Raw genomic sequence first — 25326 nt, forward strand, 5'->3', positions numbered from 1 at the left:
TTAAGTTTAAGTTAATTAATGTTTATGCACCTGTGAATAAGGAGGAGAGGGTGGGTTTGTTTGAAATAATTAAGGGGTTTTTGTCTGGGAAGGAACCAGTGTTGTTAGTAGGTGATTTCAACTGTGAGATTGGGAGGGATGCGGATGTTTCTGGAAATATGCTTAAGAGTATGGTGAGTGATTTCAAGTTAAGAGATGTGGTTGAAGTGTGTGGTGTGAATCCTGTGTTAGCAACATATCATGCTGAGAGTGGAAGGAGTGAGTCAAGATTAGATATGTGTTTTGTGTCCAAAATGATAGGATGTATGTGGTATAAGCAAGAGAGAGTGATTTATTCTGATCATGAGCGTGTGAGTTGTGGTTTGGTGTTGGATGAGATTTGCATAAGTGGGAGGGGTTACTGGAAGCTTAATGTGAAACTGTTGGATGAAAAGGAGGTATATGATAGGTATATTAAGAAGTATAAGTTATGGTGTGAGAAGAAAAAAGAATTTTTGGATTTATTGTGTTGGTGGGAGTGGGTTAAAGAAAGAACTAAGGTTTTTTTCAAGAGGGAAGGTTATAAAAGGAAAGCTAGGGAAAGAAAGAAGTATGAATGGCTGAATAAAAGGTTGGGGTTTCTCATTAAGTTGAAAAAGAAGGGATGGAGAGTGGATGGTAAGATTGATGCTGTGAAAAGAGATATAAAGGATTGGTTGAATGAAAGAGGAAAAGAGTTAATGTACCGAGCAAAAGTGGACAAATTGGAGAAGGATGAAAAGTGTTCAAGATTTTTTTTTAAGAAAGTGATTGGGAGAAAGGATGATTTAGTGAGTGTGTATGATAAGGATGGTGGTTTGGTGAGAGGCAAAGCTGTACTGAATGTGGTGAAAGAGTTTTATGAGGACTTATATGCAGTCAAACAGTGTGATAGGGGTTTGGCTGAGGAAGTGCTGGAAGTGATTGATAAGAAGGTAGATTGTAATGAGTATGAGAGTTTAATGAGAGAGATTGGAATGGAAGAAATTAAAAGGACGGTTGATAGTATGGCTAAAAATAAGACTCCTGGAGAGGATGGGTTGCCGGCTGAGTTTTATGTGAAATTGTGGGATGTACTGAAGGATGATATGGAGAGTATCTTTAAGTATATGTGGGCTAATGGAAGATTGGTGGAAAGTATGAAGAGTGGGATAGTGGTTTTGATTTATAAGAAAGGGGATGTGAATGATGTAAGGAATTGGAGGCCGATAACTTTGTTGAATGTGGATTATAAAATATTTGCAAAGCTGATTACAAATAGAATGAGGGACGTGATAGAGCAAGTGATTGGGGAGGAGCAAGTGTGTGGTGTGCCAGGAAGAAGAATTAGTGAGAATTTGTGTTTGTTGAGAGATATATTGTGGGATGGTATGTGTAGAAAGCAGGTGGTTCGTGTGTTGTCAATTGATTTTGAAAAAGCTTTTGACCGTTTGTCGCATGGGTTTTTGTTTAAGGTGCTAGTTAAAATGGGGTTTCCAGGTGATTTTGTGAATATTGTGAGAATGTTGTATAAGGAAGTGTATAGTAAGATTCTGATTAATGGATGGATGACTGAGGAGATTAAAGTATGTTCAGGGGTGAGACAGGGATGTCCCTTGTCACCTATTGCTTTTATTTGTGCTATGGAACCATTATTAGAATTATTGCGTAAGGATAAATGTGTGAGAGGTGTGAGAGTTCCGGGGGGTCGTGGTAAAGAGGTTAAAGTGTTGGCTTATATGGATGATGTATGTGTGGTAAGTGAATCTGTTGCGGCTATAAGAAGATCCAAGTTATTGGTAAGTCTGTTTTGTGGTGCGTCTGGTTTTAAGGTCAATTGGGGAAAGAGTGAATATAAATGTTTTGGTGGTGTGACTCAGAGTGAAGATGTTGGTATGGAAGGGGTGGAAGGGCCTATTCAGGTGTTGGGGGTGAAGATGGATGAACGGTTGGATGGTAGAAATAGTTGGGAGGATGTGGGGAAGAGAGTGCAAAAGAAATTGAATTTTTGGAGGTTGAGAGAGTTGTCAATGGTTGGTAAGGTTATGATAGTGAAGAGTGTGATTTTGCCAATACTGTTATATGTTGCTGTTGTGTTTCCGCCAAGTTATATGGTTTTGCGGAAGGTGAAAAGAATGTTATTTGTGTTTTTGTGGGGTACAAAGATGGAAAGAGTTAAGAGAGAGATTGTAATGAAAGATGGTAAAAATGGAGGAATGGACTTTCCGAATGTTGATGTGTATCTGGGTGTGAATATTGTTTTTGCTTTGAAAAGAATGATGGGAGGTGAAAAGAGTTGTGCATGTATGGTGAGATATTTGGGTGGCAGTGTGTTATGTAAATTGGGTTGGTTGGAAAGAGATTTGAGAGTGCCTTATGCTTTTGTGTGTCCTAGTTGGTATGTATATGTGGTGAAATTTTTGGAGAATTATAGGTTGATTGGTGTGGGTCCAGAAGTGTTTGTGAGTAAAAAGAGTATGATTGGGTACATTAAAAAAGACGAAGTTGAATGTTCAATTAATATGGTGAGAGCTGTAGATGTGGGGAGAGTGTGGAAGAGTATAATGACTGTTGGAGTAACAAATAGACAACGTGAGATAGTATGGCAGAGTTTGCATGGTGCGTTACCGGTAAGAGAATTTCAAAGAAATAGAGGGATTGGAAGGTATGAGAGGTGTCCAAGAGATGGGTGTGATGGGATTGAGAGTGTGATGCATGTATTTTGGAATTGTGAAATGGCGCAAGGTGTGTGGAAAGGGATGAGATTGCTGTTTAAAGAATTGACTGGTATAAGGTATATGTCGTATGATGTGGTTATGTTTGGACTTAGTATGGTAGGGAGAGATAAGGAAAGGGTTTTTTTTGTGTTGCTTGCCATTATTAAAGAAGTACTTTGGGATGTTAGGAATTTATGTGTATTCAAAAGAAAAAACGTGTCGGTGGAGGGTTGTATTAAGATGATTCTAGATAGGTTATATGTTGTTTATTTGTGTGATAGGAAGAATTTGGGGGATAAGGATGCTGAGGGGATATGGAAGTTTTTGAAATGGAGATATCTTGTAAGTTTGTAATTGGTGATGGTATTTATGTTTGTTTGAAATTGAAAATAAAAAGAAAGACCTAATGATGAGTTGGACTTTACTTCAGAAAGTCTAAGTGACGAAGTATGGAGTTGGATTTTGATGTTTTAATGTCCAAACCTGAAGGTTTAAAAAAAAAAAAAAAAAAAAAATCTGTTCTTATCAGTTTAATATCTGATACGTCCCCTATCTGGGGACCATATATTAAATGGATTTTTGAGAACGGGGGCCGATTTCGAAGCTTGCTTCCGTCGCCCTATGCATTGACCCGATATGGCAGTATCTTCGGGTACAGTGCACCACCCCCTTACAGGGTTAAAAAGAAAGATTCCTACTTTCATTGCTACCTGCTTGCTGGCTAGCCAGCTAGCCAGCCCTGTGGGCCTTGCTGCTGCTGCAGCCAAAAAACAAAAGGTGGTGCTGCTGCTGCTTCTGCTGCTTCTGCTTCTGCTTGTGTCTGGCCGCTGTTGGAGCGTCCAGGCACAGGACTTCTGCTGCTGCTGACTAAATGGCCTCCTTAATTGGATCATTTGAGTAGCCAGCACACCTGTGCAGGTAGGGCATGACATGATAGGCAGCTGCCTTGATAGCGGGTGGGTGCTGAATGTTCCTAATTGACAAAATAAGATTAATGCTTATGAAGAAATATAAAATCTCATCCCTTCCCCAATATCGCGCCACACCCCTACCCCTTAATTCCCTGGTTGAACTTGATGGACATATGTCTTTTTTCGACCGTACTAACTATGTAACTATGTAACATAACATGGGGGGGGGGGGGTCTCCTGGCTGTTCACACAGGTGTGTCATTGCTGTACATTGACCATGCATTGCTTCTGTGGTATTGCAAAGGCAAAGACAAATGCTTCCAGCCATCCATTGCACTAATGGATTGGTCATCAGCTGGCTGTCTATGTCCCGCATCAATATAGACCAAAGTACAGAGGGTTAGGCTATGCTATTGTGCACCTACCTGATGCATCAGAAGGTGCGAGGCCCTTGCTAAATTCTGTGCACAGACTTTGAGATCTATACTTTAGACTGTATCTAAACCTGCTCCAACATGGACTGACATTCTGGCCTACTTTCAGCCGATGCGACTTGTCTGTCGCTGAACAGTCGCTTTTTATGTATTCAGCACCTATGTATAATGTTGTAAAAATGCTCTAGAAGCTAAAGTCGCAGAAATGTCACACATATTTGGCCTGCAACTTTCTGTGCGACAAATTCAGACAGGAAAAATCAGTATAAATCCTTAGAAAATTATCCCCCAGTGTCTCCATCTGCTGGCGGTATTGAATAAGCATTGCTGCACTGATGGGGTATGCATTAGACGAAAAAAAAGAAGAAAAAGAAGAATAATACGCCCAGAAAAGAGGCGAAAAGGAGAAAAACGTAAAAAAAAGTGAAAAAAAAGTAAGAGGAAGAGAAGGGAAAAAAAGGTGGAAATGGGTTTAAAAGTGATTTCGGCGGAGAAATATATATATATATATATATATATATATATATATACGCGCACACACACACATATATATAAACGTATTCTCCGTTGAGATATTGCAGCCGCTGCTGTGTCCAGGCCCAGGAGCCTTAGCACTGTGCTGTGATGTCACTCAATACCACTGACATCACTAGGTGTAAACAACATCTCTCCTTTGCTGTGTATGTGACTATGGAGCTGTTTGGTGATGTCGTCTATTATGGCCTTCATAGAAGCAACAGGAGATTGTTGCATCCATCTAGAACCCTCAGAACTACAGTGCTATGATGTCACTCACTTCCACAGGCCTTGCAGAGTGTAAACAACAACAACCCAGCTTTGTTGTGTATGTAACCATAGGGATTTGTGATGTCACCTAGAACCTTCACAGCAGCGACAACTTTATGAGGAGCATCAGCACTGCTCTGCCTGAGCAGAACCATCACCGCCATAGGTTGTCAAATAACCCGGGTTTAACCCACACAGGTAAGTCCAATGGGGTGCAGGCATGTCCTCTATGCTTACAGCTTCCCGTGGGTGTTGGTTTGATACCGTTTGGGGACAGCCAAGGAGGCATCTGCAGGCAACAAAGGTAGGTGTGTGCTTGTGTGTGTGTTTCCTATGCAGATCCTAAGCCCAGTGTCACATGCAAGTAGGAGGAGTAAGAAGGGTTCCTGGCAAATCCGGGTTATGGATTGCATTTAAAAAGGCCCCGTGGGAGTGCAATGGGCCCCTGTCTTGCTGCTTAGCAATAATGGTATGGGTTTAGGTTCTGCTGTGTGTACTGGTGGTTGACTGCCCCCCAGCCCAGAGTGTGCATGGAAAATTGTCTGGCAGCCTCCCTGACAGCAAGCAGTGATAGTGCCCATGAAGGGCACCTTGTTGGGCCCGCCCCTTTCACGGTTATCGCTTCTCGGCCTTTTGGCTAAGATCAAGTGTAGTATCTGTTCTTATCAGTTTAATATCTGATACGTCCCCTATCTGGGGACCATATATTAAATGGATTTTTGAGAACGGGGGCCGATTTCGAAGCTTGCTTCCGTCGCCCTATGCATTGACCCGATATGGCAGTATCTTCGGGTACAGTGCACCACCCCCTTACAGGGTTAAAAAGAAAGATTCCTACTTTCATTGCTACCTGCTTGCTGGCTAGCCAGCTAGCCAGCCCTGTGGGCCTTGCTGCTGCTGCAGCCAAAAAACAAAAGGTGGTGCTGCTGCTGCTTCTGCTGCTTCTGCTTCTGCTTGTGTCTGGCCGCTGTTGGAGCGTCCAGGCACAGGACTTCTGCTGCTGCTGACTAAATGGCCTCCTTAATTGGATCATTTGAGTAGCCAGCACACCTGTGCAGGTAGGGCATGACATGATAGGCAGCTGCCTTGATAGCGGGTGGGTGCTGAATGTTCCTAATTGACAAAATAAGATTAATGCTTATGAAGAAATATAAAATCTCATCCCTTCCCCAATATCGCGCCACACCCCTACCCCTTAATTCCCTGGTTGAACTTGATGGACATATGTCTTTTTTCGACCGTACTAACTATGTAACTATGTAACATAACATGGGGGGGGGGGGGGGGGGTCTCCTGGCTGTTCACACAGGTGTGTCATTGCTGTACATTGACCATGCATTGCTTCTGTGGTATTGCAAAGGCAAAGACAAATGCTTCCAGCCATCCATTGCACTAATGGATTGGTCATCAGCTGGCTGTCTATGTCCCGCATCAATATAGACCAAAGTACAGAGGGTTAGGCTATGCTATTGTGCACCTACCTGATGCATCAGAAGGTGCGAGGCCCTTGCTAAATTCTGTGCACAGACTTTGAGATCTATACTTTAGACTGTATCTAAACCTGCTCCAACATGGACTGACATTCTGGCCTACTTTCAGCCGATGCGACTTGTCTGTCGCTGAACAGTCGCTTTTTATGTATTCAGCACCTATGTATAATGTTGTAAAAATGCTCTAGAAGCTAAAGTCGCAGAAATGTCACACATATTTGGCCTGCAACTTTCTGTGCGACAAATTCAGACAGGAAAAATCAGTATAAATCCTTAGAAAATTATCCCCCAGTGTCTCCATCTGCTGGCGGTATTGAATAAGCATTGCTGCACTGATGGGGTATGCATTAGACGAAAAAAAAGAAGAAAAAGAAGAATAATACGCCCAGAAAAGAGGCGAAAAGGAGAAAAACGTAAAAAAACGTGAAAAAAAAGTAAGAGGAAGAGAAGGGAAAAAAAGGTGGAAATGGGTTTCAAAGTGATTTCGGCGGAGAAATATATATATATATATATATATATATATATACGCGCACACACACACATATATATAAACGTATTCTCCGTTGAGATATTGCAGCCGCTGCTGTGTCCAGGCCCAGGAGCCTTAGCACTGTGCTGTGATGTCACTCAATACCACTGACATCACTAGGTGTAAACAACATCTCTCCTTTGCTGTGTATGTGACTATGGAGCTGTTTGGTGATGTCGTCTATTATGGCCTTCATAGAAGCAACAGGAGATTGTTGCATCCATCTAGAACCCTCAGAACTACAGTGCTATGATGTCACTCACTTCCACAGGCCTTGCAGAGTGTAAACAACAACAACCCAGCTTTGTTGTGTATGTAACCATAGGGATTTGTGATGTCACCTAGAACCTTCACAGCAGCGACAGCTTTATGAGGAGCATCAGCACTGCTCTGCCTGAGCAGAACCATCACCGCCATAGGTTGTCAAATAACCCGGGTTTAACCCACACAGGTAAGTCCAATGGGGTGCAGGCATGTCCTCTATGCTTACAGCTTCCCGTGGGTGTTGGTTTGATACCGTTTGGGGACAGCCAAGGAGGCATCTGCAGGCAACAAAGGTAGGTGTGTGCTTGTGTGTGTGTTTCCTATGCAGATCCTAAGCCCAGTGTCACATGCAAGTAGGAGGAGTAAGAAGGGTTCCTGGCAAATCCGGGTTATGGATTGCATTTAAAAAGGCCCCGTGGGAGTGCAATGGGCCCCTGTCTTGCTGCTTAGCAATAATGGTATGGGTTTAGGTTCTGCTGTGTGTACTGGTGGTTGACTGCCCCCCAGCCCAGAGTGTGCATGGAAAATTGTCTGGCAGCCTCCCTGACAGCAAGCAGTGATAGTGCCCATGAAGGGCACCTTGTTGGGCCCGCCCCTTTCACGGTTATCGCTTCTCGGCCTTTTGGCTAAGATCAAGTGTAGTATCTGTTCTTATCAGTTTAATATCTGATACTTCCCCTATCTGGGGACCATATATTAAATGGATTTTTGAGAACGGGGGCCGATTTCGAAGCTTGCTTCCGTCGCCCTATGCATTGACCCGATATGGCAGTATCTTCGGGTACAGTGCACCACCCCCTTACAGGGTTAAAAAGAAAGATTCCTACTTTCATTGCTACCTGCTTGCTGGCTAGCCAGCTAGCCAGCCCTGTGGGCCTTGCTGCTGCTGCAGCCAAAAAACAAAAGGTGGTGCTGCTGCTGCTTCTGCTGCTTCTGCTTCTGCTTGTGTCTGGCCGCTGTTGGAGCGTCCAGGCACAGGACTTCTGCTGCTGCTGACTAAATGGCCTCCTTAATTGGATCATTTGAGTAGCCAGCACACCTGTGCAGGTAGGGCATGACATGATAGGCAGCTGCCTTGATAGCGGGTGGGTGCTGAATGTTCCTAATTGACAAAATAAGATTAATGCTTATGAAGAAATATAAAATCTCATCCCTTCCCCAATATCGCGCCACACCCCTACCCCTTAATTCCCTGGTTGAACTTGATGGACATATGTCTTTTTTCGACCGTACTAACTATGTAACTATGTAACATAACATGGGGGGGGGGGGGTCTCCTGGCTGTTCACACAGGTGTGTCATTGCTGTACATTGACCATGCATTGCTTCTGTGGTATTGCAAAGGCAAAGACAAATGCTTCCAGCCATCCATTGCACTAATGGATTGGTCATCAGCTGGCTGTCTATGTCCCGCATCAATATAGACCAAAGTACAGAGGGTTAGGCTATGCTATTGTGCACCTACCTGATGCATCAGAAGGTGCGAGGCCCTTGCTAAATTCTGTGCACAGACTTTGAGATCTATACTTTAGACTGTATCTAAACCTGCTCCAACATGGACTGACATTCTGGCCTACTTTCAGCCGATGCGACTTGTCTGTCGCTGAACAGTCGCTTTTTATGTATTCAGCACCTATGTATAATGTTGTAAAAATGCTCTAGAAGCTAAAGTCGCAGAAATGTCACACATATTTGGCCTGCAACTTTCTGTGCGACAAATTCAGACAGGAAAAATCAGTATAAATCCTTAGAAAATTATCCCCCAGTGTCTCCATCTGCTGGCGGTATTGAATAAGCATTGCTGCACTGATGGGGTATGCATTAGACGAAAAAAAAGAAGAAAAAGAAGAATAATACGCCCAGAAAAGAGGCGAAAAGGAGAAAAACGTAAAAAAACGTGAAAAAAAAGTAAGAGGAAGAGAAGGGAAAAAAAGGTGGAAATGGGTTTCAAAGTGATTTCGGCGGAGAAATATATATATATATATATATATATATATATATATATACGCGCACACACACACATATATATAAACGTATTCTCCGTTGAGATATTGCAGCCGCTGCTGTGTCCAGGCCCAGGAGCCTTAGCACTGTGCTGTGATGTCACTCAATACCACTGACATCACTAGGTGTAAACAACATCTCTCCTTTGCTGTGTATGTGACTATGGAGCTGTTTGGTGATGTCGTCTATTATGGCCTTCATAGAAGCAACAGGAGATTGTTGCATCCATCTAGAACCCTCAGAACTACAGTGCTATGATGTCACTCACTTCCACAGGCCTTGCAGAGTGTAAACAACAACAACCCAGCTTTGTTGTGTATGTAACCATAGGGATTTGTGATGTCACCTAGAACCTTCACAGCAGCGACAGCTTTATGAGGAGCATCAGCACTGCTCTGCCTGAGCAGAACCATCACCGCCATAGGTTGTCAAATAACCCGGGTTTAACCCACACAGGTAAGTCCAATGGGGTGCAGGCATGTCCTCTATGCTTACAGCTTCCCGTGGGTGTTGGTTTGATACCGTTTGGGGACAGCCAAGGAGGCATCTGCAGGCAACAAAGGTAGGTGTGTGCTTGTGTGTGTGTTTCCTATGCAGATCCTAAGCCCAGTGTCACATGCAAGTAGGAGGAGTAAGAAGGGTTCCTGGCAAATCCGGGTTATGGATTGCATTTAAAAAGGCCCCGTGGGAGTGCAATGGGCCCCTGTCTTGCTGCTTAGCAATAATGGTATGGGTTTAGGTTCTGCTGTGTGTACTGGTGGTTGACTGCCCCCCAGCCCAGAGTGTGCATGGAAAATTGTCTGGCAGCCTCCCTGACAGCAAGCAGTGATAGTGCCCATGAAGGGCACCTTGTTGGGCCCGCCCCTTTCACGGTTATCGCTTCTCGGCCTTTTGGCTAAGATCAAGTGTAGTATCTGTTCTTATCAGTTTAATATCTGATACTTCCCCTATCTGGGGACCATATATTAAATGGATTTTTGAGAACGGGGGCCGATTTCGAAGCTTGCTTCCGTCGCCCTATGCATTGACCCGATATGGCAGTATCTTCGGGTACAGTGCACCACCCCCTTACAGGGTTAAAAAGAAAGATTCCTACTTTCATTGCTACCTGCTTGCTGGCTAGCCAGCTAGCCAGCCCTTTGGGCCTTGCTGCTGCTGCAGCCAAAAAACAAAAGGTGGTGCTGCTGCTGCTTCTGCTGCTTCTGCTTCTGCTTGTGTCTGGCCGCTGTTGGAGCGTCCAGGCACAGGACTTCTGCTGCTGCTGACTAAATGGCCTCCTTAATTGGATCATTTGAGTAGCCAGCACACCTGTGCAGGTAGGGCATGACATGATAGGCAGCTGCCTTGATAGCGGGTGGGTGCTGAATGTTCCTAATTGACAAAATAAGATTAATGCTTATGAAGAAATATAAAATCTCATCCCTTCCCCAATATCGCGCCACACCCCTACCCCTTAATTCCCTGGTTGAACTTGATGGACATATGTCTTTTTTCGACCGTACTAACTATGTAACTATGTAACATAACATGGGGGGGGGGGGGGGTCTCCTGGCTGTTCACACAGGTGTGTCATTGCTGTACATTGACCATGCATTGCTTCTGTGGTATTGCAAAGGCAAAGACAAATGCTTCCAGCCATCCATTGCACTAATGGATTGGTCATCAGCTGGCTGTCTATGTCCCGCATCAATATAGACCAAAGTACAGAGGGTTAGGCTATGCTATTGTGCACCTACCTGATGCATCAGAAGGTGCGAGGCCCTTGCTAAATTCTGTGCACAGACTTTGAGATCTATACTTTAGACTGTATCTAAACCTGCTCCAACATGGACTGACATTCTGGCCTACTTTCAGCCGATGCGACTTGTCTGTCGCTGAACAGTCGCTTTTTATGTATTCAGCACCTATGTATAATGTTGTAAAAATGCTCTAGAAGCTAAAGTCGCAGAAATGTCACACATATTTGGCCTGCAACTTTCTGTGCGACAAATTCAGACAGGAAAAATCAGTATAAATCCTTAGAAAATTATCCCCCAGTGTCTCCATCTGCTGGCGGTATTGAATAAGCATTGCTGCACTGATGGGGTATGCATTAGACGAAAAAAAAGAAGAAAAAGAAGAATAATACGCCCAGAAAAGAGGCGAAAAGGAGAAAAACGTAAAAAAACGTGAAAAAAAAGTAAGAGGAAGAGAAGGGAAAAAAAGGTGGAAATGGGTTTAAAAGTGATTTCGGCGGAGAAATATATATATATATATATATATATATATATATATATATATACGCGCACACACACACATATATATAAACGTATTCTCCGTTGAGATATTGCAGCCGCTGCTGTGTCCAGGCCCAGGAGCCTTAGCACTGTGCTGTGATGTCACTCAATACCACTGACATCACTAGGTGTAAACAACATCTCTCCTTTGCTGTGTATGTGACTATGGAGCTGTTTGGTGATGTCGTCTATTATGGCCTTCATAGAAGCAACAGGAGATTGTTGCATCCATCTAGAACCCTCAGAACTACAGTGCTATGATGTCACTCACTTCCACAGGCCTTGCAGAGTGTAAACAACAACAACCCAACTTTGTTGTGTATGTAACCATAGGGATTTGTGATGTCACCTAGAACCTTCACAGCAGCGACAGCTTTATGAGGAGCATCAGCACTGCTCTGCCTGAGCAGAACCATCACCGCCATAGGTTGTCAAATAACCCGGGTTTAACCCACACAGGTAAGTCCAATGGGGTGCAGGCATGTCCTCTATGCTTACAGCTTCCCGTGGGTGTTGGTTTGATACCGTTTGGGGACAGCCAAGGAGGCATCTGCAGGCAACAAAGGTAGGTGTGTGCTTGTGTGTGTGTTTCCTATGCAGATCCTAAGCCCAGTGTCACATGCAAGTAGGAGGAGTAAGAAGGGTTCCTGGCAAATCCGGGTTATGGATTGCATTTAAAAAGGCCCCGTGGGAGTGCAATGGGCCCCTGTCTTGCTGCTTAGCAATAATGGTATGGGTTTAGGTTCTGCTGTGTGTACTGGTGGTTGACTGCCCCCCAGCCCAGAGTGTGCATGGAAAATTGTCTGGCAGCCTCCCTGACAGCAAGCAGTGATAGTGCCCATGAAGGGCACCTTGTTGGGCCCGCCCCTTTCACGGTTATCGCTTCTCGGCCTTTTGGCTAAGATCAAGTGTAGTATCTGTTCTTATCAGTTTAATATCTGATACGTCCCCTATCTGGGGACCATATATTAAATGGATTTTTGAGAACGGGGGCCGATTTCGAAGCTTGCTTCCGTCGCCCTATGCATTGACCCGATATGGCAGTATCTTCGGGTACAGTGCACCACCCCCTTACAGGGTTAAAAAGAAAGATTCCTACTTTCATTGCTACCTGCTTGCTGGCTAGCCAGCTAGCCAGCCCTGTGGGCCTTGCTGCTGCTGCAGCCAAAAAACAAAAGGTGGTGCTGCTGCTGCTTCTGCTGCTTCTGCTTCTGCTTGTGTCTGGCCGCTGTTGGAGCGTCCAGGCACAGGACTTCTGCTGCTGCTGACTAAATGGCCTCCTTAATTGGATCATTTGAGTAGCCAGCACACCTGTGCAGGTAGGGCATGACATGATAGGCAGCTGCCTTGATAGCGGGTGGGTGCTGAATGTTCCTAATTGACAAAATAAGATTAATGCTTATGAAGAAATATAAAATCTCATCCCTTCCCCAATATCGCGCCACACCCCTACCCCTTAATTCCCTGGTTGAACTTGATGGACATATGTCTTTTTTCGACCGTACTAACTATGTAACTATGTAACATAACATGGGGGGGGGGGGGGGGTCTCCTGGCTGTTCACACAGGTGTGTCATTGCTGTACATTGACCATGCATTGCTTCTGTGGTATTGCAAAGGCAAAGACAAATGCTTCCAGCCATCCATTGCACTAATGGATTGGTCATCAGCTGGCTGTCTATGTCCCGCATCAATATAGACCAAAGTACAGAGGGTTAGGCTATGCTATTGTGCACCTACCTGATGCATCAGAAGGTGCGAGGCCCTTGCTAAATTCTGTGCACAGACTTTGAGATCTATACTTTAGACTGTATCTAAACCTGCTCCAACATGGACTGACATTCTGGCCTACTTTCAGCCGATGCGACTTGTCTGTCGCTGAACAGTCGCTTTTTATGTATTCAGCACCTATGTATAATGTTGTAAAAATGCTCTAGAAGCTAAAGTCGCAGAAATGTCACACATATTTGGCCTGCAACTTTCTGTGCGACAAATTCAGACAGGAAAAATCAGTATAAATCCTTAGAAAATTATCCCCCAGTGTCTCCATCTGCTGGCGGTATTGAATAAGCATTGCTGCACTGATGGGGTATGCATTAGACGAAAAAAAAGAAGAAAAAGAAGAATAATACGCCCAGAAAAGAGGCGAAAAGGAGAAAAACGTAAAAAAACGTGAAAAAAAAGTAAGAGGAAGAGAAGGGAAAAAAAGGTGGAAATGGGTTTAAAAGTGATTTCGGCGGAGAAATATATATATATATATATATATATATATATATATATATATATATATACGCGCACACACACACATATATATAAACGTATTCTCCGTTGAGATATTGCAGCCGCTGCTGTGTCCAGGCCCAGGAGCCTTAGCACTGTGCTGTGGTGTCACTCAATACCACTGACATCACTAGGTGTAAACAACATCTCTCCTTTGCTGTGTATGTGACTATGGAGCTGTTTGGTGATGTCGTCTATTATGGCCTTCATAGAAGCAACAGGAGATTGTTGCATCCATCTAGAACCCTCAGAACTACAGTGCTATGATGTCACTCACTTCCACAGGCCTTGCAGAGTGTAAACAACAACAACCCAGCTTTGTTGTGTATGTAACCATAGGGATTTGTGATGTCACCTAGAACCTTCACAGCAGCGACAGCTTTATGAGGAGCATCAGCACTGCTCTGCCTGAGCAGAACCATCACCGCCATAGGTTGTCAAATAACCCGGGTTTAACCCACACAGGTAAGTCCAATGGGGTGCAGGCATGTCCTCTATGCTTACAGCTTCCCGTGGGTGTTGGTTTGATACCGTTTGGGGACAGCCAAGGAGGCATCTGCAGGCAACAAAGGTAGGTGTGTGCTTGTGTGTGTGTTTCCTATGCAGATCCTAAGCCCAGTGTCACATGCAAGTAGGAGGAGTAAGAAGGGTTCCTGGCAAATCCGGGTTATGGATTGCATTTAAAAAGGCCCCGTGGGAGTGCAATGGGCCCCTGTCTTGCTGCTTAGCAATAATGGTATGGGTTTAGGTTCTGCTGTGTGTACTGGTGGTTGACTGCCCCCCAGCCCAGAGTGTGCATGGAAAATTGTCTGGCAGCCTCCCTGACAGCAAGCAGTGATAGTGCCCATGAAGGGCACCTTGTTGGGCCCGCCCCTTTCACGGTTATCGCTTCTCGGCCTTTTGGCTAGATCAAGTGTCTGGTCAGGAGGATCCTGGGAGTTTGTCCTACCTTTTCCAAGGGGGGCTGCTACGAGGAACCGAAAAGGCGATCGACAAGATGGGTGTTCGCATCCGTTACCTTACATCCGGTGAAACGCGGATTCGTTTTTCCTTTCGCTTTGATGTTGATGAAGACAAGCAAGAACTCGTCCAACTTTCTTATTTTGTGAAAGAAACTCTCTACAAGCTTCTTGGGGTGAAGAAAGAGAACATCGTCTGTCTCAGAGATCCTCGGAAGGGCAGCTTCATCCTAACTCTGGACTCTGCTTATGCATGCCAGAATCTTTTTGAGAAGCTGAAAAGCAATCAAGACCTTGCTGAGCTTGATGGGATCACGGTCACAGTGTTGTATACTGGAGGCGATATTCCTCTAGTTGTGTGTATGCACAATCCCTTTGTGACTGTGTCCCATATTGAGCTCTTTTTGGGGAAATACTGCAGTTCTGTTAAGTATTCCCATAAGGTGATGAATTCAGAAGACCTATGGACGGGGAAACATAAGTTTTTTGTGAAAATGAAGGAGGATGCTACTGGCATTGGAGGGTTGTGTCATCCACCCTCCAACTTTTCTATCGGTCGGGATAAGGGCTATTTGTTTTATCCCGAGATGCCTACTTTTTGTAGGAAATGTAAGAAATTCGGACATACTATGGAAGTTTGCACGGACACTACAGTTCGCTGTGGTCGGTGCAATCAAGAAGGCCATGTTTCTAAGGACTGTGCTAAAATCGTCTGCAACATTTGTGGTGAAGAAGGCCATGCCTTTAAAGATTGCAGTCTCCGTTCCAGTGTAGCTAGATCGTGGGCTGACCGTGTAGCGGGGAGAGTGGGTGTAGTGCAAGCTGAAGTACCACCTGCGAAAGCACCCCAGCGGTCTGAGGCGCCTTCAGAAAAGCCGGCTGTAACTTCTCATGTCGTGGCGGAGCTTATGGACCTTTCTGCTGTGCCTGAGACAGAGGGGAGACCTTCTGTGGAGGGTTCTGGTGGTGGAGGGTCACTAGTGAGCAGTGAAGCCATGGAGGTTGGCGTGAAGGAGATCAAGCGGAAGAAGGAACTTGGAGATGAGCCACAACTTGGCATTAAACGGCCTGTCAAAAAAAGCTCAGACGAATGTGAGGACAGTCAACATGCATGGAGGCCTTCTATAAGATCAGCGTCCGATCCAAAAAATATCAAAGAGTTCGAAAGCCCGGAGTCACCTGTGGGTTTCATATCGGACTCAAACTCCAGTAGCGAATAGCTTCCTTAAAGTGCTCCTCTCTTAATGTGAGAGGTCTAAAGAGCCCTACGAGAAGGGCTGCTTTGTTTAGTTTTTTAGAGACCTTGGACTGTTCTCTGTTCTTTTTACAAGAATGTGGAATTGAACATAGTCCAAATTATGAGGACCTTTGTCGTAGCTGGACTTTGGGACCATCGGTCTGGTCGGGTGACAATCTGAACAGATCTTCAGGTGTTGGGATCTTGTTTAGAGGTTCAGATGTACAAGTTTTGTCCTTCTTAGAAATTATACCTGGTAGAGCGCTATTAGTTAATATTAAGTACAATGGCTCAGAGATTAAGCTTTTTAACATCTATGCTTCTCCTGAAAAAAATGAGAGAGCCGACTTGATTAATGATATTCAGGCTTTTATCCCAGGTTCAACACCTATTTTAATGGCTGGAGATTTTAATTGTTGTATGAGTGGTGATCATCGTGAGAGTGGAAGTGTGCATGTCAGAGTGGATAAAACAGAGAAACAGATTAAGAGTATGACTGAGGATTTTAACTTTACCGATGTCTGGAGGAGAAAATACCCAGACGACCCTGGTTACACATGGGAAAATAATGTCTGCAAATCCAGGATTGATTTTATTTTTTTATCGGAAAGTTTTAATCTAGTTGAGGTTTCTCTTTTATCGAATATTTTCTCTGATCATAAGTTATTACATGCACATGTCACTTTACCTGGCCTAGAGAAAGGCAGAGGCGTTTGGAAGCTCAACACTACTTTATTAGAGGACATGAAAACAAAAAATGATTTTATTGCTGCTTATAACAAATGGAGATTGCGTCAATCCCAATATAAAAATATTTTGGATTGGTGGGAGGATGTTAAAAAGTGGACTAAACTGTTTTTTATCCGTGTGGGCATCCAAAAGGCTAAGGAGAAAAAGTTATGGTTTAAAATGTTAAACACTAAAATCCAAACATATTATAAACTAAAGCAAGCCGGGCTTGAGATGGATGATGTTATTGCTCAGACAAAGAATGAAATAAAAAATGCCATTAGTCAAAAAGGAAAAGAAATGATTTTTAACAGCAAGGTGCAATGTCTGGAGAATGATGAAAAGTGTTCGAGATTCTTTTTTAAGAAGGTGGTGGGAAAGAAAGAAATGATATCTGTAATAGAAGGGAAGATAACTAATGAAGAGATGTTGCGAGAAGCACAAGTATTTTATCAGGAGCTTTTTAATAAAAAAGATATTGATATTTCCTTTACTAATGATGTTTTAGATACCTTGGATTCAAAACTTGACAAAACTGACCAAGAGAGCCTTTGTGATGAAATCTTTTTACCTGAACTTTTAAGCACTTTTAAGAGTTTTTTAAATGGTAAAACACCTGGTTCGGATGGGTTGCCAGTTGAATTTTATCTGTGTTTTTGGTCCATTTTAAAAGATGATCTTTTAGGTATTTTTAACTGTGCTTTTAAATCTGAGATTTTACCTGCGTCCTGGAGAGATGGTGTTGTTACTCTGATTTTTAAAAAAGGAGACATCTCTAAATTAGAAAATTGGAGGCCTATTACCCTGCTAAATACAGACTATAAGGTTTTAGCAAAAATTTTAGCAAATAGGCTCAAGCAGGTAATTTCTAAGGTTATACACAGTGACCAAGTATGCGGAGTACCTGGAAGGAAAATAAGTGATCATCTAAACCTTGTAAAAGATGTTTTATGGTATCAGAAACAATGTGATCAGAAATTGGCAATTTTATCCTTGGATTTTCAAAAGGCTTATGACCGTGTTTCTCATGATTTTTTATGGTTGGTTTTAAAGAAAATGAATTTTCCTGATTTTATTGTTGGAAAAATTGCACTTTTATATAAAAACTGTTTTAGTCGTATTTTAATTAACGGTTTTTTATCCCAAGAGGTATGTTTACAGTCTGGGGTGAAACAGGGGTGCCCCCTATCACCCATTCTTTTCATATGTGCAATAGAACCTCTGTTGAATGTTTTGAGAAAAGATAAGCTCATTAGAGGAGTGCCAATCCCTGGAAGTGGAGGACAGAGCGTAAAGACGATAGCATACATGGATGATGTTAATATTCTATGTCCAGATGAACCATCCCTGAAACGTGCTATCAGACAGACAGAATTTTTTTGTGAGGGCTCTGGCTTCAAATTAAATAAAAATAAATGTGATTGCTTTGCAATAGGGAATTGGGGCAATACGGAGGTGAATGTGCAATATGATAAAATCAAAATCTTGGGTGTCATCTTTGACAATGAAAATAATGGAGAGGAAAGCTGGTCCATCGTCAAAGAGAAAGTGCAAAAGAAAATAAGTTTTTGGAAAATGAGGAAATTAACAATAGAAGGAAAAGTACTGATAATGAAAGCTTTGTTGCTACCTATCATGCTATATTTAAGCTTGGTTTTCCCACCGAGTGAACGCACCTTAAAGTTTTTAAACAAGATTTGCTTTCATTTTTTATGGGGGTCTAAAATGGATAAACTCAGGAGAGATGTAATGATGAAGACAAAGAAATTGGGGGGTAAGGATGTGCCTGATTTAAAAAGGTTTTTATATATTCACTTTTTTTCTATGTGTTTTAATGGCTTGCAAAGAAACTGTTATTGGTCTTATTTTTTAAAATATGCTGCAGGTCACATTTTTAGAAAAAGAAAGTGGATAACCTTACCTTTAACGTCCCCAATCTTATTTATTCCCCCAGCGCACTATGTGGTTTTAGAAAAGATTATTCGTATTTATGGCATTGCTAATTTTAGTCAAGAAATTTGTAGTAATGCACGAAAATTAGTTCCTGAAATCAGGAAGATAGAACAGATTTGCTTAATATCTAATTATTCCACTGAGAAATCTCTAAGAGTTTGGAGGATGGTGAATATGGGATTCTTATCTAATGACTTAAAAGATCTGGCCTGGCAGATAGCACATCAATGTTTGCCTACCAGAGAATTCCAACACAGAAGAGGATTGTGTCGTAGTGCAAAGTGCCCGAGAATGGGGTGTCCTAGTGAGGAAACAGTTTTACACCTTTTTTGGAACTGTTTTTACGCCCAAGAGATATGGCATTTGATAGGACCCTTACTAAAATTCATTTCTGATCTTAATTTTTTAAATCATGAAGTTATTTTATATGGATTTTATAATGTTTTATCTGTGGAAAAGTCTCGGGTTTTGTGGATTAGTATAAATTGTATTAAAATTGCACTATGGAAGACGAGGAATATTCTTCTTTTTAAAAGAGACACTATTACCTCTAAAGATTGTGTTCGCCTAGCTCTTAGTGAGATGTATGTTTTCTATTTATTGGATAAAAAAAGATTAGGTCACAAAGTGGCTAAAAGTCTTTGGAATCTACATCTGTGGAATATGCTTTTAGCAGACTAAGTATAATCTGGACTGCGTAAGGTCTTTTAGTCTAAGAATATTATATCTAAAAGTAAAAAATCTGTTCTTATCAGTTTAATATCTGATACGTCCCCTATCTGGGGACCATATATTAAATGGATTTTTGAGAACGGGGGCCGATTTCGAAGCTTGCTTCCGTCGCCCTATGCATTGACCCGATATGGCAGTATCTTCGGGTACAGTGCACCACCCCCTTACAGGGTTAAAAAGAAAGATTCCTACTTTCATTGCTACCTGCTTGCTGGCTAGCCAGCTAGCCAGCCCTGTGGGCCTTGCTGCTGCTGCAGCCAAAAAACAAAAGGTGGTGCTGCTGCTGCTGCTTCTGCTGCTTCTGCTTCTGCTTGTGTCTGGCCGCTGTTGGAGCGTCCAGGCACAGGACTTCTGCTGCTGCTGACTAAATGGCCTCCTTAATTGGATCATTTGAGTAGCCAGCACACCTGTGCAGGTAGGGCATGACATGATAGGCAGCTGCCTTGATAGTGGGTGGGTGCTGAATGTTCCTAATTGACAAAATAAGATTAATGCTTATGAAGAAATATAAAATCTCATCCCTTCCCCAATATCGCGCCACACCCCTACCCCTTAATTCCCTGGTTGAACTTGATGGACATATGTCTTTTTTCGACCGTACTAACTATGTAACTATGTAACATAACATGGGGGGGGGGGGGGTCTCCTGGCTGTTCACACAGGTGTGTCATTGCTGTACATTGACCATGCATTGCTTCTGTGGTATTGCAAAGGCAAAGACAAATGCTTCCAGCCATCCATTGCACTAATGGATTGGTCATCAGCTGGCTGTCTATGTCCCGCATCAATATAGACCAAAGTACAGAGGGTTAGGCTATGCTATTGTGCACCTACCTGATGCATCAGAAGGTGCGAGGCCCTTGCTAAATTCTGTGCACAGACTTTGAGATCTATACTTTAGACTGTATCTAAACCTGCTCCAACATGGACTGACATTCTGGCCTACTTTCAGCCGATGCGACTTGTCTGTCGCTGAACAGTCGCTTTTTATGTATTCAGCACCTATGTATAATGTTGTAAAAATGCTCTAGAAGCTAAAGTCGCAGAAATGTCACACATATTTGGCCTGCAACTTTCTGTGCGACAAATTCAGACAGGAAAAATCAGTATAAATCCTTAGAAAATTATCCCCCAGTGTCTCCATCTGCTGGCGGTATTGAATAAGCATTGCTGCACTGATGGGGTATGCATTAGACGAAAAAAAAGAAGAAAAAGAAGAATAATACGCCCAGAAAAGAGGCGAAAAGGAGAAAAACGTAAAAAAACGTGAAAAAAAAGTAAGAGGAAGAGAAGGGAAAAAAAGGTGGAAATGGGTTTAAAAGTGATTTCGGCGGAGAAATATATATATATATATATATATATATATATATATATATATACGCGCACACACACACATATATATAAACGTATTCTCCGTTGAGATATTGCAGCCGCTGCTGTGTCCAGGCCCAGGAGCCTTAGCACTGTGCTGTGATGTCACTCAATACCACTGACATCACTAGGTGTAAACAACATCTCTCCTTTGCTGTGTATGTGACTATGGAGCTGTTTGGTGATGTCGTCTATTATGGCCTTCATAGAAGCAACAGGAGATTGTTGCATCCATCTAGAACCCTCAGAACTACAGTGCTATGATGTCACTCACTTCCACAGGCCTTGCAGAGTGTAAACAACAACAACCCAACTTTGTTGTGTATGTAACCATAGGGATTTGTGATGTCACCTAGAACCTTCACAGCAGCGACAGCTTTATGAGGAGCATCAGCACTGCTCTGCCTGAGCAGAACCATCACCGCCATAGGTTGTCAAATAACCCGGGTTTAACCCACACAGGTAAGTCCAATGGGGTGCAGGCATGTCCTCTATGCTTACAGCTTCCCGTGGGTGTTGGTTTGATACCGTTTGGGGACAGCCAAGGAGGCATCTGCAGGCAACAAAGGTAGGTGTGTGCTTGTGTGTGTGTTTCCTATGCAGATCCTAAGCCCAGTGTCACATGCAAGTAGGAGGAGTAAGAAGGGTTCCTGGCAAATCCGGGTTATGGATTGCATTTAAAAAGGCCCCGTGGGAGTGCAATGGGCCCCTGTCTTGCTGCTTAGCAATAATGGTATGGGTTTAGGTTCTGCTGTGTGTACTGGTGGTTGACTGCCCCCCAGCCCAGAGTGTGCATGGAAAATTGTCTGGCAGCCTCCCTGACAGCAAGCAGTGATAGTGCCCATGAAGGGCACCTTGTTGGGCCCGCCCCTTTCACGGTTATCGCTTCTCGGCCTTTTGGCTAAGATCAAGTGTCTTGCCCTAAGGTATTCGGGTACCCCTCTCCTCGGCCTTGTGGGATCGCCCAGGTTTATTGCCTGGGCTTCACCCACCTGCTGCTATTGGGGAGAGGGCTTAGTCCCAGGATAACGGGAAGGTGATCATCGGAGGACGGGTCTGCCGGAGAGGATGGCTAATGCGCCGAACGCTCCTAATACAGTACGGCTGTTTATCGAGGAGGAAAAGAGGAGTGCCTACGGGATTTTGCATGTCCAGCAGAAGGTCGTGGAAGGAGTGCTGAGGATGCCGCATGCTTCCATCTTCTGTGTCCAGGTCTTTCCCAGCCAAGGATTCTTTGACGTGACCTTCTACAACCTGGATGATCTCCGTACCTGTCTCTACCGGAGTAAGGAGAATGCTTCTCACCCTGACCTACAAGGGATCCGATTCATTTCCTGCGAGGCTCGGCCTAAGAAAGTTCCAGTGGTAGTGCATATGTACAACCCTTTTGTGCGGGATGAGGAGATCCAGACCTTTCTAAGAAGGTATTGTGTGTCTGTTTCTGGTGCGGAGAGGAAAAATAACATCCTGGGGACTTTCACAGGCATGAGACGTTTTTGGGTGGAGTTTAGGCCTGCCCCTGAGGGTGGTGCTGAAGGTTTTTGTCACCCCCCGCAGAACTTTGCGATAGGGAACAACAGGGGGTTTCTGCACTACCCGGGGATGCCAAGTTTTTGCCGGGACTGTTTTTGCTTTGGTCATACCAGAGAGAACTGTACAACCGGGCAGGTTTGCAGGAACTGCCACAAGCCTGATCACCGCACTGCAGACTGTCCCGAGAAACGCAAGTGTCATTTCTGTGGTTCTTCGGATCACCTGGCTAGGAGTTGCCCCACTTACCAGTCCGGGGCACCCCGATCATATGCAATGGCTCTTCGAGGTGGGACAGTTCCTGAGGACTCCAATGCTGCCAGGGCAGGCGATGCAGAGGTTAGCGTGCTGACCAGTGAAGCAGAGTCTGCCCCTGTTTTTCCTTCCATTTCTAGGTCTGTTCCGGATGCTTTGGTGGCAGAGGGGGAGAAGGCGGAGTCTGTTTCGGGGGCATCTGTTTCGGAGGCCTCTGATCCCCCAGAGGAGATGACTGTGGACAAAGAATCCTTGAAGAGAAAGATGCCGGTGGAAGAATCGGAGGATGACTGTCCGACTCCTCAGAGTCAAAGGATTGAGGACTTTCCTAGCCCGGGAAGGGAGGAGGCAGGTGGAGGGTCGTCATGTCAGATTGATTCTGACTCCTCTTTATCCTCCCTGGGCACAGGTTATTTGGAGGAATGTTCAGTCAAAAAATTGACAAAGACTCTTAAGTTTAAGGAAGGGGAGGCAAAAAATAAGGGTAGAGGTCGGGGAAAGGCTAGGCCTCCTTTTGATAATGCTTGATTTTGTATTTCCTTTTTTTCCTTCAAATGTTTGAATGAGTTTAACAATTGGTTCTCTAAATGTCCGCAGTATTAGATCTTTAGAAAGGAGATCCGCCATTTTTGATTTACTTTCTAGATATTCTTTTGATGTTCTAGGTCTCCAGGAGTGCTGCTTGGATGGGGAGCCAAATATCTCCTGGCCTTATGGGCAATCGGTATGGTCTGGTTCAATGGAACGTAATTCGGGGGTGGGGATTTTGTTCAAAAGTAATGAGTTTGTTGTTAAAAAAGTTGTCCATATTGTTCCGGGTAGGGTATTATTAGTGCATTTTATTTTCAGGGGTTTCACATATAAAGTAATTAATGTTTATGCTCCAACTGGGAGGAAGGAAAGAGGGGAGGTGTTTGAGAAATTATATTTCTTTTTGAGTGGGAGGGATGATGTGTTCCTTATAGGGGATTTCAATTGTATAATAACAGAGGGGGATAGGAGTAGTACTACGGTGGGTGGTGGGTCTGGTTTAGACAGTACTAGTAAGCAGCTTAAAGAGATTGTAAATTTATTTGGGTTAAAGGATTCCTTTGTTGCCCATAATGATGGTACTATCGGTTATACATATTTTTCTAACAATACAAGTTCGCGTATTGATTTCATTTTTGTCTCAAAACTAATGTCTGTTTCTAATTTCAGACGGAGGAGGTTACCGTTCACGGATCATGCCTGGATTGAGTGTGTGGTAAAAGGTGGTGGTCTAAGTGAGTATGGAAAGGGTGTTTGGAAGTTGAATGTGTCTTTATTGGATAATGAATGTGTATTACAAGAATATAGGGAGCGTTTTGATGGATGGGTGTTGAGGAAGGATGCATTTTATAGTGTGGTTGAGTGGTGGGAGTGGGTGAAGTTAGAGACTAAAAGGTTTTTTATTAAAAAAGGGTGTGAGAAAGGGAGGAAAGATAGAGAAGAGTATGAGAGATGGCAAAGAAGGTTAGAGTATTTGTATGAATTGAGGCGTTTGGGGATGAGTGTTGAGAAGGAGATTGAGGAAGCTCGTGGAAGTGTGAATGAGTGTCTGGAGAGGAATGGAAGGAAGATTATTGCACAGGCTAGGGTTGAAGTGAAAGAGAAGGATGAGAAATGTAGCAAATTTTTCTTTAAAAAGGCATTCAGTAAAAAAACTGAGATGATGAGTGTTTTTACGAATGATGGGGTAGAGGTCTTTGGTAAGGATGAGGTGTTAGAGGAAGTGTGGAAGTTTTATTCTGTTTTATTCACGGAGAAGGAGCGGGACGTGACTCTAGAGGAGGAATGTTTGGGATATGTGGATAAGCGTTTGGATGAAATTGATGGGTTCTTTATGGAAGAGGATGTGAGGAAGAGTGAGGTGGAGGATGCTGTGAATGGGATGAAGAAAGGAAAGGTGGCAGGGAGTGATGGTTTGCCTGTGGAATTTTATCTTGTGTTTTGGGATATGTTAGGGGATTATGTATGGGAGGTGTGTAAGGAAGTACTTAGGAGAGGGAAGTTATCTAAAAGTATGAGTGAGAGTGTGACTGTGTTATTGTTTAAAAAAGGGGATAAGAGGGATCTTAAAAATTGGAGGCCTATAGCGCTCTTGAATTGTGATTACAAAATTATTGCTAAAGTTATTGCGAATAGGTTAAAGGATGTGATTGATTGTATGGTAGGTGAGGAGCAAATGTGTACAGTGCCTGATCGTAGGATTTCTGAATGTCTGTTAGGTCTGAGGGATGTATTGTGGGACTGTAAAACTAGGAAGCAAGGTGTGGCTGTTGTTACGGTGGATTTTGAAAAAGCGTATGATAGGGTGGTGCATGATTTATTGTTTAGGGTTTTGAGGAGGATGAATGTGCCGGACAGAATGGTGAAGTGGATTGAATGTTTGTATAGGGACATTTATAGTAAGATTCAGGTCAATGGTTTTCTGAGTAGGGAAGTGAGTATAAAATCTGGAGTGCGGCAGGGGTGTCCCCTGTCGCCAATTCTTTTTATTTGTATGATTGAGCCTTTGTTGGGGATGATTAGGAGAGATAAGGTGATGCGGGGTATAGAAATACCTGGTAGTCATGGGAAGGATATGCGAGTGATTGGTTACATGGATGATGTTACTGTTGTATGTAAGTCAATGGCAGGGGTAAGACGTGCTAAGTTATTGATTGAGTGTTTCTGTTTAATGAGTGGGTTTAAGCTTAATGTTGGGAAGAGTGGTTGTAAATTTTTTGAGGGGTGGGGAGAGAGTGGGTTGTGCGAGTGGCCTGTGAGAGAGGGGGGTGTGGAAGTGCTTGGGGTGGTGTTTGATAATGATTTGTATGGGAAAGAAAGTTGGGAGAGGGTTTTGGGGAGG

At 43.5% G+C, this 25326-nt stretch overlaps 5 non-coding genes and 1 pseudogene across 5 annotated transcripts; all 6 read left to right on the forward strand.

Moving 5' to 3' along the window:
• The first annotated feature begins 3200 nt into the window (after positions 1 to 3200).
• LOC130300922 (U2 spliceosomal RNA) lies at positions 3201 to 3382 on the forward strand. The gene has a single exon (XR_008851654.1). It is a non-coding gene; the product is annotated as a U2 spliceosomal RNA (small nuclear RNA).
• A 2080-nt stretch (positions 3383 to 5462) lies between these two features.
• Positions 5463 to 5653, forward strand: LOC130300925 (U2 spliceosomal RNA). Its single transcript, XR_008851655.1, has one exon. It is a non-coding gene; the product is annotated as a U2 spliceosomal RNA (small nuclear RNA).
• A 2081-nt stretch (positions 5654 to 7734) lies between these two features.
• On the forward strand, positions 7735 to 7925 carry LOC130300904 (U2 spliceosomal RNA). Its single transcript, XR_008851645.1, has one exon. It is a non-coding gene; the product is annotated as a U2 spliceosomal RNA (small nuclear RNA).
• Positions 7926 to 10007: 2082 nt separating this feature from the next.
• Positions 10008 to 10198, forward strand: LOC130300906 (U2 spliceosomal RNA). Its single transcript, XR_008851646.1, has one exon. It is a non-coding gene; the product is annotated as a U2 spliceosomal RNA (small nuclear RNA).
• A 2088-nt stretch (positions 10199 to 12286) lies between these two features.
• LOC130300926 (U2 spliceosomal RNA) lies at positions 12287 to 12477 on the forward strand. The gene has a single exon (XR_008851657.1). It is a non-coding gene; the product is annotated as a U2 spliceosomal RNA (small nuclear RNA).
• A 6807-nt stretch (positions 12478 to 19284) lies between these two features.
• LOC130300910 (U2 spliceosomal RNA) lies at positions 19285 to 19460 on the forward strand (annotated as a pseudogene).
• Positions 19461 to 25326: the final 5866 nt, after the last annotated feature.

This window comes from Hyla sarda, unplaced genomic scaffold, assembly GCF_029499605.1.
Source record: "Hyla sarda isolate aHylSar1 unplaced genomic scaffold, aHylSar1.hap1 scaffold_1104, whole genome shotgun sequence".
Classification (NCBI taxonomy): domain Eukaryota; kingdom Metazoa; phylum Chordata; class Amphibia; order Anura; family Hylidae; genus Hyla; species Hyla sarda.